Source organism: Coptis chinensis, chromosome 5 (assembly GCF_015680905.1).
Source record: "Coptis chinensis isolate HL-2020 chromosome 5, ASM1568090v1, whole genome shotgun sequence".
Classification (NCBI taxonomy): Eukaryota; Viridiplantae; Streptophyta; class Magnoliopsida; order Ranunculales; family Ranunculaceae; genus Coptis; species Coptis chinensis.
Genome location: NC_141460.1, coordinates 9,672,574 through 9,685,698, shown reverse-complemented (window position 1 = coordinate 9,685,698; position 13,125 = coordinate 9,672,574). Strand labels below are relative to the sequence as shown.

The window sequence follows — 13,125 nt, the reverse complement described above, 5'->3', positions numbered from 1 at the left end:
GAATTCTCCGTCGTAGTCGATGACACGACACTAGAATTTAATAAAAATGTGGCCGCTTTAGTTTCAGGATTACCAATACCTGATCCTGTTCACACATGGGCATATATGACCGATAATGCATACCTTTATGATTATACATATTTCCATGAGTATTATGGGGGAGGGGTATTTCGAGTAATGGACCAGGGGTGATATAGCATTGCCCTTGGTAGCCTGTCCCTAAACGTAGGTACCACCATGTTATTCATCTTGATGAATATTTTGGGGGAATGGCAGTTCATTTCTGCAAACAGTACTGCTGGTGATATTTTCCTCGCTTTAGCTGAGGGACGTCGCCGATGTGACATTTCCCTAGTTTTAGTTGCTAGTCTTAAGAGAGCACAAAGCATGAGGCGTAAGTATCTTCTTATGCCTGTTTTGGTAAGCCGCATCATGCGTAGTTGTTTACCTGTATTCTGTACCCAATTCACAGATTGGAAAAGGGTTGAAGTCATGAGACCCACCAATTGGGTGGTTCGCTCATTGCGAATTATGACTTGGCCAGGATGGCAGGTACAACCTCACTTGGTCGCCCCGTACATCCCATCAGACATAATAACACTTAACAGGCTAGCATTAGTAGATGATAAATGGTGGCAAGCTAGGCAAGTTATAATGGCCTGGCAGGATGTGAAGGAACCTCATCTCTTTGATGAGGAGGAGGATGCTTAAACGGGAGATAAGGTAAGTTTTAGTTTGTTATTGTCTGCTTATGTCCCAAGCAATTTAATTCTGTTAACCCCATAATGGGTGGAACTCTTATAGAGTTGCGTCTTTTTTTTTTATTTCCTATATTAGTATGTTCTAACCTTGTTTTGCAGATGTTCCAGAATTTCACGCATTTCCATGGTATTTTTTCTACCCTCTTTATTTAAATGCTTTGAGGACAAAGCATGCTTCTTGTTGGGGGGGGGGCATAGAAACACGTGTAATTAAGGCATTTGTTAGGATATAGATATGTATAATATGCATTTGTTTTCAAGTTAAAAATTTTAAAAATATAAATAAATAAGTTTATGCTATACACTTAGGAATATTTGTATTGTTTTCTTGCTCTATGCTCTTAACAATCTAGAAGTCTCACGTAGCTTTTGCATCAGAATAATTGTTAGAAACTTAGGTTAATATGTAGGTAATAATCTTTGCATCTATCTATAAATATATTACATGAGTATCTATGATTGTTAGCAAGAAGTTTTCTGAAATCTAGGCTAGAGTACTTATTCTACAAATCCTGTGAGAATATAGCCTAAAGCCTTATATGAATAAACATTTGAGAAATGACACAAGGGAGAAGTAAAATCCGGATAGAGAAATCACACGTCCACTTGCTTGATCACTATGCCATATCCTAAGCGAGAATTTAGGCCCTCTTTGGATCGATATAGCCAGAAATTCAAACCTATGAATTATTTCCGCTAGTAAGCCCCTCTCGAGCCTTTCTTTAGCCTTCCATAAACCACAATTCCTTTACCCTGTTACAAAACAAAACAAAATAAAAAAAATTCAACTTACCCAAGCTAGAATAAGTCTGAGAATAGAATGAGTGAAGAAAGAAGAAGAGAAAAACTTGTGTAAACAAAAATTAGTTAGTTGCTTTAGAAAAAGAAAAGAAGTTTCCATCCAAGGAAAAGAAATATATATATATATATAGAAATAAATAAAAACTCCAAAAAATAATATATATATATAAATATATATATATAAATATATATATATATATATATAAGGATGGGAACAAATATATAGAAGCTAAAAGGAAATAAAAAAAGGTTTTTCTAAGTTACATAATATGAAGATTCTATTATCTCAGACTTGTCCTTTTGAATATCCATTTCCTTCCTTCTTAAACCATCTCCTAATCCCCGCAACACCTAATAAAGACCTCTAGCTCAATTAGGAATAGGTTAGTGTGATAGTAAGTGGCAGATGTGTTTGATCGACTCCGGCTTCCTTGTTGTCATTGAGATTGTAAGGTAAAGTGTGCCCACTGCACATTGGAGTAGCGAAACTTAAGCGGAAAAATCAGAGTGGTTTTCATCTTGACATTTATGTGAGGACTTACTTAAGGATGCTATTCCGAGTTTTCATAAACGAACCTGCTAGGCATTTCATAGTATTGCTCATAGTATATATATTTGTATCATAGATGATTGATTATTATGCATATATTAGCTTAGGTTTTTGACTTGGTTATTCTTATTTATTTGCTAGTGAGATGTATAGATAGTTGAAACATGAATGAGGAAACAATAGTTTTATTTCTTAGTCGTTATAGTATAGATGAAGTTTGTGAGTACCTTCCCTGGAAAACTCTCAAGAGGCTATAACTCGTCCACTAGGGAATTCCTAGTGGTTTAAGGCCTTGTTGCATATGGTCAATGCAATCGCACTCAGCGAAACGAGAGTAGATAGAACTCCATTTTTGGTCACTTATTCTAAAATCTCATCTTTGCTTGAAGACAAGCAAAATGCTGTTTGGGGGTGGTTTGATAAGAGCCCAAAACTGTAGTTTTAACCCCTGTCAGAATAGATCATACTTTTAGACCAATTATGTGAGTAATAATTAAGAGTTAATACTGATTACGTGTTTTTATGCATTTCAGGCTTCAAAGTCCATTATGTGCATAAATGTGCCACTTTAGTGAGATAAAGGAGCAAAGGTCGGTTGCTAAGGAGTTCTATAATTAAAGGCCAAGATTCAAGAAGACAAAGCCTTTCTAAAGCCCGATCAAAAGCTGAAAAGTCGACGCGGGCAGAAACAACACTCAAAGTCAGCAGAACTTCCGAGGGCCGTATCTTTGGACTCAGACCTCGGAATTGGGCCTACCTTATGTCAAAACGACCGTCTCGGAAAGAGCTTTCCAATGGTCTAAGCCTTGACCCAATCAGAGGAGCAGAAGTGGACGAAAAGTCTGTTGAAGCCAACTGCAGCTGAAGAGGCCTTTTTGGACTGAAAGAATTGGGTTTTGGGCCTGATTCTCTGGCCCAAAATGTGGCTCCAAGCCCATGCACGATTTTTGGATCTGAACATATAAAAAACAAAAGCTTAGCTCTTTGTTAATGGTAGCTAGTTAGACCTAAAATAATAGATAATTCTAGATCTAGTTTTCATTAAATAAAATTAAGTTTAGTTTAAATTCAATTCTTGTTTTAGATTAAACTCTTAGAATCATTGTTCTTCATTAGTATTGATAAATAAAATAGCTAGTTTGTTAATTTCGATTTTTGTCATTTCAATTTATAGATCTAATTTTAATTCTTGTTGAGTATCATTTCTGAGTTGTTAAATTAGATTGAAGTATTGTTAGTTAAATTAGCCAAGTAGAATTTTGGGTATGATGTTTAGTTTTAAATCAATGGGAAATGATAGTGGTATGAATCAAGGCTAAACCTCCATTTGAGGGGTTGAAGAAGCCTTAATGACGCTTGATCTTTGTTAAACTTAGAAATCGTCGTGATAATTATTCCATTCTAGAAACGATTAATTCACCATGAGAATGGGTTTAATCGCTCATATGCTAGTTATAAATTGGTAGAAATATCATGTATAATTAGGGATTAGAATTACTATTTTGATATGCTAAGCATTCAATTTGGATCACGACGAGTCTTTGTTAGTAGGATTAAGTCGAGTTAAGGTGGATTCAATTCCCTTTAATTCTTTATCTAGATTCAAACCCTTAGCATTCTCTCTTTTCGTTATTCGTAACTTGTTAATTTAATTCACCTCGTAGTATAGAATTCCCCTCGTAAACCTCTCATTAGACTTAAGACCGATTAGTTAACTATGAAATCATTCCATGCTAGAAAACTAGGAGTGGAACGAATTTGTTACTCCACTCTATTTTGATAGAATTGAGAGTAGAAAACTTGATAAATCTAGACTCGTATAAGTTTTAGTTTACTTACGTTTTGAGTTTCATCATTCATTTCGTAGTTAAACTATCATTTTTATCATTTATCAGATATCCTGATCAGATTCTGGTCATGCCTCATTTTAATCTGTTTACCCTACTAGGGTCACCTATTATTGTTCCAAATGAACTTTGGGGGCATCAGGGGTAGAGTATGCATAGTAACACATGTCATATAACATAAAGTGAAGATAGTGTATACATAAACTAGAAGAGCTGTAGAGCTCAGTAAGTAAATAGTACGCATGCATAAAATAGAAGAACTGCAGAGCTCAGTAAGTAAATTGTATGTGAGCTACATAGCTCAATATTACAGATCCATAGAATAATTATTGAAAATAATTGTTTATGAGAATCATCAACTGAAAAACTTATGAAGCAGGGGTAGAATCAAACTTCAGTTCACCATCAGTGCTTATTGTTTCACCATCGTCAGGAACTTTTGTTTCACTCTCAAGAACAGACTATGTGGTTAGATTAGCTGGAATGGTTGAAGGGTAAACAAAAGACTCACCTGAAACTGGAACTGGCAGAAAAGGAAGCTGAACGGGAGGCATGTCATCATCGGTGTCTTCTTCAGAAGATGAGGAGGCATCAGGTATAAGTACTTCCTGGATAGCTGAGATACTGGTGTCTAGATCATGAAACAAGATGAAAGGGTTGGTCACTCGCCTTGAGCATCCAACTGAGAGAAATATCCAGTAGCCATAATAGCCTCCTCAAACTTAACTTGTCTGGCAACATCGAAGGACTCTTGGGAAACATCAAGTACTCTCAGAGCAAAGCGAATGGCATTTTCAGCTGACCTCTTCTTCACCTCCTTCACCACTTGAGAATATAACTCAGAGGTCTCTACCAAGAGGCCATCCGCCTTCTTATCAGAGTGAAGATGTTTCTCTTTTAGAGCCCTCTTATAGCCTGACATGACCTCATTTGCATGGACAATGGCTTGCCCAAGGGTCTTCATCTCACTGTTCCTATGGTTAAGTTCCTCTTAGACTTGGTCATGTTTTGCTTGCAGGGTAGTGAAGTGGGCGCGTAGTTCCAAAAACTTCACTTTCCAAGTGGCAGCATCAGCATCTCCTTTTTGGGCTTTCTCTAGAGAGCTCCTAAGGTTGGAGATAGTGTATCTCATATTCTTGAAGCCAGTATCAGATTTCTTCTCTTTCGCCAAGAGCTGGTCAACCTGAATTTCCAGCTCCGCAATTTTCTTCTTAGCAGCCTCTTTCACCCAGACCAGCTCACCAGTAGCCATGGCATCAGTGGATGAATCGGCAGAGGCCGCAAAAATGGGTTCTTTCATAGCCAAAAAGTTATTCACCAACTGGTGAAGAATATAGGATGTGTAAGAAACATAATGAGAGAAACCAAACACTGAACAGAGAAGAAAGTCTTACATTAGCAAGGTGAACAACAGATCGGCAAAAGGATAGGTCCAAAGTCCCAACTAAGTTGGCTTCAGCTTTGTCAACACAAAGTTGCGTAGCTTCCAGGACTCCAAGAGCGATATCAACATCTTTAACAGAGTGCTTGTTGGTAACAGGTAGTTCATCAGTTCATCCCCAATGCCTCATCTCCACAATCATCTCCCTCTTAGGGGAATTTAGAGATCTTGGCAAAAAGGGAATGTCGTCACTCGCCCCCCTCCTATCACTAGATCGAGGAAGAGGGAGAGCGACAGTTCTAGGGGAAAGAGTCATCTAAGGAATAATAACAAAAGATATTCAGGCGAAAGACTCTTATATCAAGTTATAAAGTACCTGAGTAGGAAGACATACTAGTTGGAGCATGGGTGTGTTTTCTGGGAATAGGAATTCCCATTGGCTCACCATCAGCATCGGAGGGACGAATGTCCCACGCATCACCCAACACACGAAGGTGGTGATCAGCCCAGCCTTCGTCACTCTGCTTCCCTTAAAAAAAACGATTGGAGAGTTTTTATCTCTGGTCATGAGATAATAGTACGACTGGTCTCGAATACACCGGACCTTATAAAAGTAACCGAACACCCAACGATTTAGAGCAAACCCATGTCTCTTGGCAAGAAGGGCAGAGTACATAACAGTTCTGTAAAATAGGGGTGATGCCTGACCAAGAGCAAGATTGAAGTGAATCAGACACTCTCTTAGTAATGGGTGGAGGGGAAGAGTTAGTCCGGCCCTAAGTTGACCAATGGTGATGAGTGCCACCTCCTTGTAGGCCAACTTATCAGATAACCTCCCCCACTCCAGACCGATATCTTCAGGGATGTGAAATTTCTCACAGATCAATTCCAGCGAGAAAAGATCTCTGAAGTTTACAAGTGACAAGTTGGGATTCATGATCAAGAAAGAGGAAAAGTTTCAAGCTTTGGTTAAACCCTAACGGGAGATCAAAAAGTTCAGTATGCAGAAAAAGGTAGCAGAAGAGATAATGAAAGTCCTCTCACCAAATCCTTTATATACAGATAAGATGGATAGTTAGGATGAGCCCAAGCAGTGCGTCTTCTTGGGATGGAACTGTCATCATTACCTTTTTCGGGAAACGGCGTGTCTGTTCGATCCGTCTTTTCAAAACCTTAATTAGTTGGGAACGTCAACAGTTCCAACAAACAGTTTTGGAAAAAGATTCTCGCGCCAAAAGCAGCGTCACTTCAAGCGCCCATGTGTTAGTTGGCACGAGGAGGGGCATCTGTAGGGGGGATTTCCCATCACTGAATAGATGACACGTGTATGGGAAATAAGCTAAGACTATAGATGTCCGGAATGAGACGTGGACTATTAGATCGGTTTTGTGAATAAGTGATCTCGTGCCCATCACAAGTATTTAGTGGACATGTGCCAAGCACATGACTGACCGCCTTCAAGCATAACATTTACCCCAATCGTTAGGAACTAATATAGACAATTCCTGAACAGAAGGAAACTGAAGATGGCGATCTTTGATGATAAGGAAGGAATCGTGATGACATATCTTAGGAGTTACCTTTTAGATATAATCTTCCCATACACAATAGGACATTATGATCAACAAGAAAACTTATCTCTCATAAGATATGGTCTAGATTCAGACTTCCATAAGAAGAGAGATCCTAATAGGAAGGCAGAGTCCAAAGATGGAAAGGAATTCACAAGCGGTGAATACATCCTTAACCCTAGGACTCTCGTAGCCCTTCCTATATAAACCATAGGGATTCGCTCTTAGGAACTATGCAAAATAAGGTTTGATTCTCCAATATAACAAAGGAGATACATAGGCAGCCGTCAGATGGTTCAACCCTGAACTCACAATCATCTCATCCCTTCTCTATTTAGCAAAGGATTCCATATTACAAGGCACAGAGGAAGATTAGGGGATACTCGGAATTTTCCCTACACTGTTATTGTTACTAGTGAAGAAAACACATAACTCATGTGTCCACCAGATGATTCTGATATCTATGAAGCAATCTTTAGTATTTGTCCAACTAAAGCTCTGGGTCCTGACGGCTTTCCCAGTCTTTTTTACCAAAATTCTTGGGATATGATGTATTAGGTCAAGATATTTGTGAATTTGTTCAAAAATTCTTTATGCAACCTCAACCCCTCACAACGATCAATTGCACCAATCGTGCACTCATTCCAAAAATTAATCACCCAACAACCCCCATCTATTTCAGGCACATTAGTCTATGTAATGTATCGTACAAGATCATTGCCAGAATTCTCGCTTCTCGTCTCAAACCAATTCTCCATAACATTATTTTCCCCTTTCAATGTGTTTTCCTCTCTAAGTGCCAAATCATAGATAGCGTTGTCATCGCACATGAACTCATCCACACCATGAAAAAGAATGAAAAAGGGCATGAATGGCTTCATGGCTATCAAATTCGATTTGTCTAAAGCCTCTGATAGGATTGAATGGAAGCCTTTGTTGAAAATTCTTAGTACTCTGGGTTTTGAACAAAAGTGGATTGCATACATTTATGAATGCATTTCTACTGCCAATAATTTTATTCTTCTTAACGAGACTCCATTCAGGTTCTTCCAAGGAAGTAGAGGGTTGAGACAAGGAGATATTATGTCTCCTTTACCTTTCATCCTTTGCATGGAAGTCCTGACTTGCCTTTTCATTATCAATCGAGAACAAGCTAGGCATGCTCCATGGTATTCATGCCTCGCGCAATAGCTGATTGAACCTCAAATTTACGTTTTTATCCCCTTACAATGCTTCAATTTAGTCAAATTATATGATCAATAATATGGAAAACTCATGTTCTTATTGTTTTTTCAAGTTGCAAGCCTAATGTAGATGTAATATCTTAAAAGATTAATTCTAGTGCCAAAAAGAGCCTAAATATGACATCTTACGAGACTAAGCTTATTGGAAAAGAAGCCAAAAAGTCGATCAACAGTCAAAGTCAAAGCTCAAGGACCAAAGACCAAAGACTATTTATCAAAGGCCTAGAAGACATGTCCTTACCTTAAAAGTCTACAAGATGAATTTATTTGATTTTATCTAGTGTTTATATTTGAAATAGAAAAAGTAATGGAGACAAATCCCATAAAGCAAAAGCAAGTAGTGCGTTGTCACTAGGAGAATGGAATAGTCCAAATCTATAATCATGTAAAGTTCCCTACAAAAAGAAAAAAAGATGAAGAGAGAGAATTAATAATGTAGGAGTAGGATTAGGGTTAGCTAAAGTTAGAATTAGGAGTAGGTTTTAAAGTTTTATTTGTTTTTTCTTATTTTCCATTGTTATCATTTTCAAGCTTTGAGCTTTATCAATACAAGCTCTAAGGTAACATATTTTCCTTGCTTATTATTTTTTTTTAATATTTAAGTAACTCTGTACTATATATATATATATATATATATGGGGAGGGATCCGTTTACCATGGTTTTTTATACCATGGTTTATGCCACGCCCCTTTACAAGATGAGTTAAAAGCTAATATTTTGTGGATATGATCTACTAACTATGGATATATACTCCACAAAAATTTGGCTCATTTGGAAACCTCTAACCTATTTAAATTTTTTTGACAACTTTGATTTTTTTTTAACGGCCTCAATTTTTCAATTTTTCAATCATCTTTTGACATTGTTAAACACCATCAAATGAGTTGAAATTTTGTGGAGGTGATTTTCATAGTTTGTTGGACATATCCACAAAAAATTAGGTTCTAGTTTGTCTTGTGGGTAAAGTTGTGGGGCACGGTATAAACCATGCTATATATATATATATATATATATAATATATATATATATATATATATATATATATATATATATATATATATATATATATATATATTACCATGGTTATTTACAATAACTAGGTAGTTGATAAGAGCCCAAAACTGTAGTTTTAACCCTGTAACAGTCATACTTTTAGACCAATTATGTGAGTAATAATTAAGAGTTAATACTAATTATGTGTTTTTATGCGTTTCAGGCTTCAAAGTCAATTATGTGCAGAAATGTGCCACTTTGATGAGATAAAGGAGCAATGGTTGGTTGCTAAGGAGTTCTGTGATTAAAGGCCAAGATTCAAGAAGACAAAGCCTTTCTAAAGCCCGGTCAAAAGCTGAAAAGTCGAGTGGCGTAAACAAAGACACAAAGTCGTGAGAACTTCCAAAGGCCGTATCTTTGGACTCAGACCTCGGAATTGGGCCTACCTTATGTCAAAACGACCGGCTTGGAAAGAGATTTCTAATGGTCTAAGCCTTGACCCAATAAGAGGAGCAGAAGTGGACGAAAAGTCTGTTGAAGCCAACTACAGCTGAAGAGGCCTTTTTGGACTGAAAGAATTGGGTTTTGGGCCTGATTCTCTGGCCCAAAACATGGCTCCAAGCCCATGCACGATTTTTGGATCTGAAAGTATAAAAACAAGAGGTTGACTCTTTGTTAATGGTAGATAGTTAGACCTAGATTAAGAATTGGATTAGTTAGCCTCCATTAATTAGTTTTAGAACTTAGTTTTAGAATTTCAATTAGTTAATTAATTAGTTTTTCATATCTTGTTTTAGATCTAGTTTCATGTTTAATTAATTACTTTAGAACAAGTAGATTATTAATTTAGTATTTGAATCATTGTTTTATTATTCATTAGATTAATAAAATAGTGTTCTTGGTAATCTAGTTTCATTTTCCATTTACTTATTTAGTTCAATTCTTAGATTTACTTATTTGTCATTATTAGTTTAATTCAATTATTGCATGAGTAGTTTTGAATTGAGTTTAAACAAGTAAAGTTCAAATCTTTATATCATGTCTTGTTCGAATTTGATTGGGAATGATAGCGTGATGATTCTCGGCTAAACCTCCATTAGAAGGGGTTGAGAAGCCTTGATGAAAGCTTGATTCCGATTGTCGTAGAGTCGTCGTAATTTTCTTTCCACTCTAGAAATGATTAGTTCACCATGAGAATGGGTGTAATCGTTCACATGCTAGTTATGAATTGGTAGAAATGCCATGTGTAATTAGGGATTAGGAATAACCAGATTGTTCTGCGAAGCAGTTCAATTCGGATTACGACGATTCATCGTTAGTGGATTAAGTTGAGCTAAGGTGGAATCAATCCCCCTCTAACTCCTTATCATAGAATCGATGTAGTATTCCCATAGTTGTTTAAAGAGTCGACTAGTTGCATCTTGTGGGTAGTTGCATCGTAGTCTAGTTATCATTTCGTAAATCTCTCATTAGACTTGGAGTAGAGTAATTAGACTAGAAAACACAGCATGCGGAAGGACTAGGAGTGGAACGAACTTCCTACTCCACTATATCTGTTCAATAGATCGAGAGTAGAACAATCTTTGATAAATTAGGCACTTAATAAGTATTTAGTTTACTTACGTTTTGAGTTTTATCGTTCATTTCGTAGGTAAACTTTAATCTTTTTATGTTTATCAAATGGCGCCGCTGCCATCTTAGTTTCACTTTCGCATTGTTTTCGTAGTATAAGTACTCTTCTTAAAGTCCCAATTCACCTACCCACCCTTGTTCGATTCTAACTATGGTTGTCTTTTTCAGCATTAAACTTCCTCGAACAAAATAAAAAAAAAAATTGCACGGAGCGCACTCCGCGCTTCAAGTTATTGGGAAGCCGAGCGACCCGGCCAAACACCGTCAATTTCGAAGTTTACACCGAGCGCACTCAAGGCTTCAAAGTGAGCACCCGCGCCCTGAGTTGAATTTTGCCGGATTTCCACAGGTTTGATTCGAACTTCGGTTTTTCAAGTTTTCCAGTATTCTAACTTGTTTTATACACTGAACACGCGTAAACAAGACACTATTCATAAGCGAAGCAAGGACGCAATCAGGTATTCCTTTCTTCCACACCTCGCATATCCAGTTAGAGGTTTATACTAGTATATCAGGATTGTTTGGAATGTTGACGTATTTAGCTAAGTTTGGTCTTAGCCTTGTATGAGATTAAGGTCTGGTCGAACAAAAACACCGAACGTAATTACACGACAACGTCAACAAACAAGTCTATCTAGTATACCAACCACTACACCTCTAGCTACTATTTCACACACACCACCTGATATAATGCCTGAAGAAGGAGAGACTCTTCTCTCTGACTTCTACAAAGCCTTGAGCGATAGCCCCAAATCATGCATCATTCTAGCAGACCCAGTGGGGGATTTTCGAATCCCCCCAAACATATTTAATTTGTTACCCATTTTTCATGGTTTAGACCATGAAAAACCTTATCAGCACATACGTAGGATTGAACAAGTCCTTACAACATTCCATCATCTTACGGTTGGTGCGGAACAAATTAAACTGAGGGTATTTCCCTTCACCTTAGCCGATAAGGCGGCGTCTTGGTTAACTGCCCAAGCGCCTAATTCTGTGGACTCGTGGGCTAAACTTGTTCAGCTGTTTATGGAACATTTTTACCCACCCCTAAAGACGGATGAGATGTTTTCCAAGATTCATTTCTTTCGACAAAATCCTCATGAAACGTTTTCAGAGGCTTGGAATCGTTTCACCGATCTCCTTATAGAGTGTCCACATCATAACCTAGCGAAAGACACGTTAGTTCATGCCTTTTTCAAAGGACTTCTACACCATCATAAAGAAGTCCTTGACATAATGAATGGGGGTAGTTTCTTAAGTAAAGGAGCCTCGGAGGCTTATAAATTTTTAGAGGATCAAACTAAAGTTTAAATAACAACCGGGGGTAGTGACGATATCCATCGGCTCGCTAGTTCTTCTAATACAGTTAAGGCCGCCCGGTATGTTTGAAATTAAACACGATCCCGAGCTTAAAACTCTAATCGAATCACTCACTAAAAAGGTAGAGGCCATTTTCGTTCAACAAAAGCCTATCCCCGTCATGAATGTAAATTCAAATCCATGTAGTTTTGTTGGAGCCCGAAAGCATCCCGACTTCCATCGTCCTATAGCCTATGAACGGGCTTGTTCCATTAATAGTGAACCTAACGCCCTTGGAGACAAAATCCCAACTTCGGTTAGAGAAATAACCAACACGCCACACCTCCGTGGTACAATAATCAATATGTTAGGCCAACGCACGTTTTATCCAAGCTCCACCACGACAAGGGCGAGTCGGGGGTAATTATAATAATTATAACAACCAAGTGCAACCCCGACAAGGTCAAGCACAAGGTCAAGGTAGTTATAATAATTATAATGCTAATAGAGGTATCGTTCCGGTAAATAATAACTATCAAAATCCGCCCATAAATAATTCACGCGAGATAGTTCCAGTCACACCACCCGTGACTACTACACCCACACAACCGGATCGTCTTGACACCTTCATACAAGTGAGCAAAAAGCTTTTCCAAACCATGGCTCAATCTAACCAAGAGCTTCTACAATCCGTTAATAATTTAAGCCAACAGTTGGCCCAAGATAAAGCCCAACCCAAAGGAGTGTTTCTAGGTCACGCAATACCTAATCCTAAAACAACAAACACAGCCTTTGAGATAACCGATAATACTAGTAATGAATATGAAAATGTAGGTGAACTAAATGTCATCACCACTCTCCGTTCTGGCAGAGTGGTTGATAACAAAGTAACTATGCCTATAGTTACCCCACCAAGAGTCTCCCTACACCTGCTATTTTACTAGATACCGAAATAGAAACTGAAGAGCCTACCACTGTAGAGGTACCAGTTACAACACAACCTAAGAAACAGAAAGTCAAGGTTAAACATCCAGGGGATACC

The 13,125-nt window shown here is 37.8% G+C and overlaps 1 non-coding gene across 1 annotated transcript; it reads right to left on the bottom strand.

The window, feature by feature from the left end:
* Positions 1 to 11,846: 11,846 nt before the first annotated feature.
* Positions 11,847 to 11,950, bottom strand: LOC147496591 (small nucleolar RNA R71). The gene has a single exon (XR_015197212.1). It is a non-coding gene; the product is annotated as a small nucleolar RNA R71 (small nucleolar RNA).
* Positions 11,951 to 13,125: the final 1,175 nt, after the last annotated feature.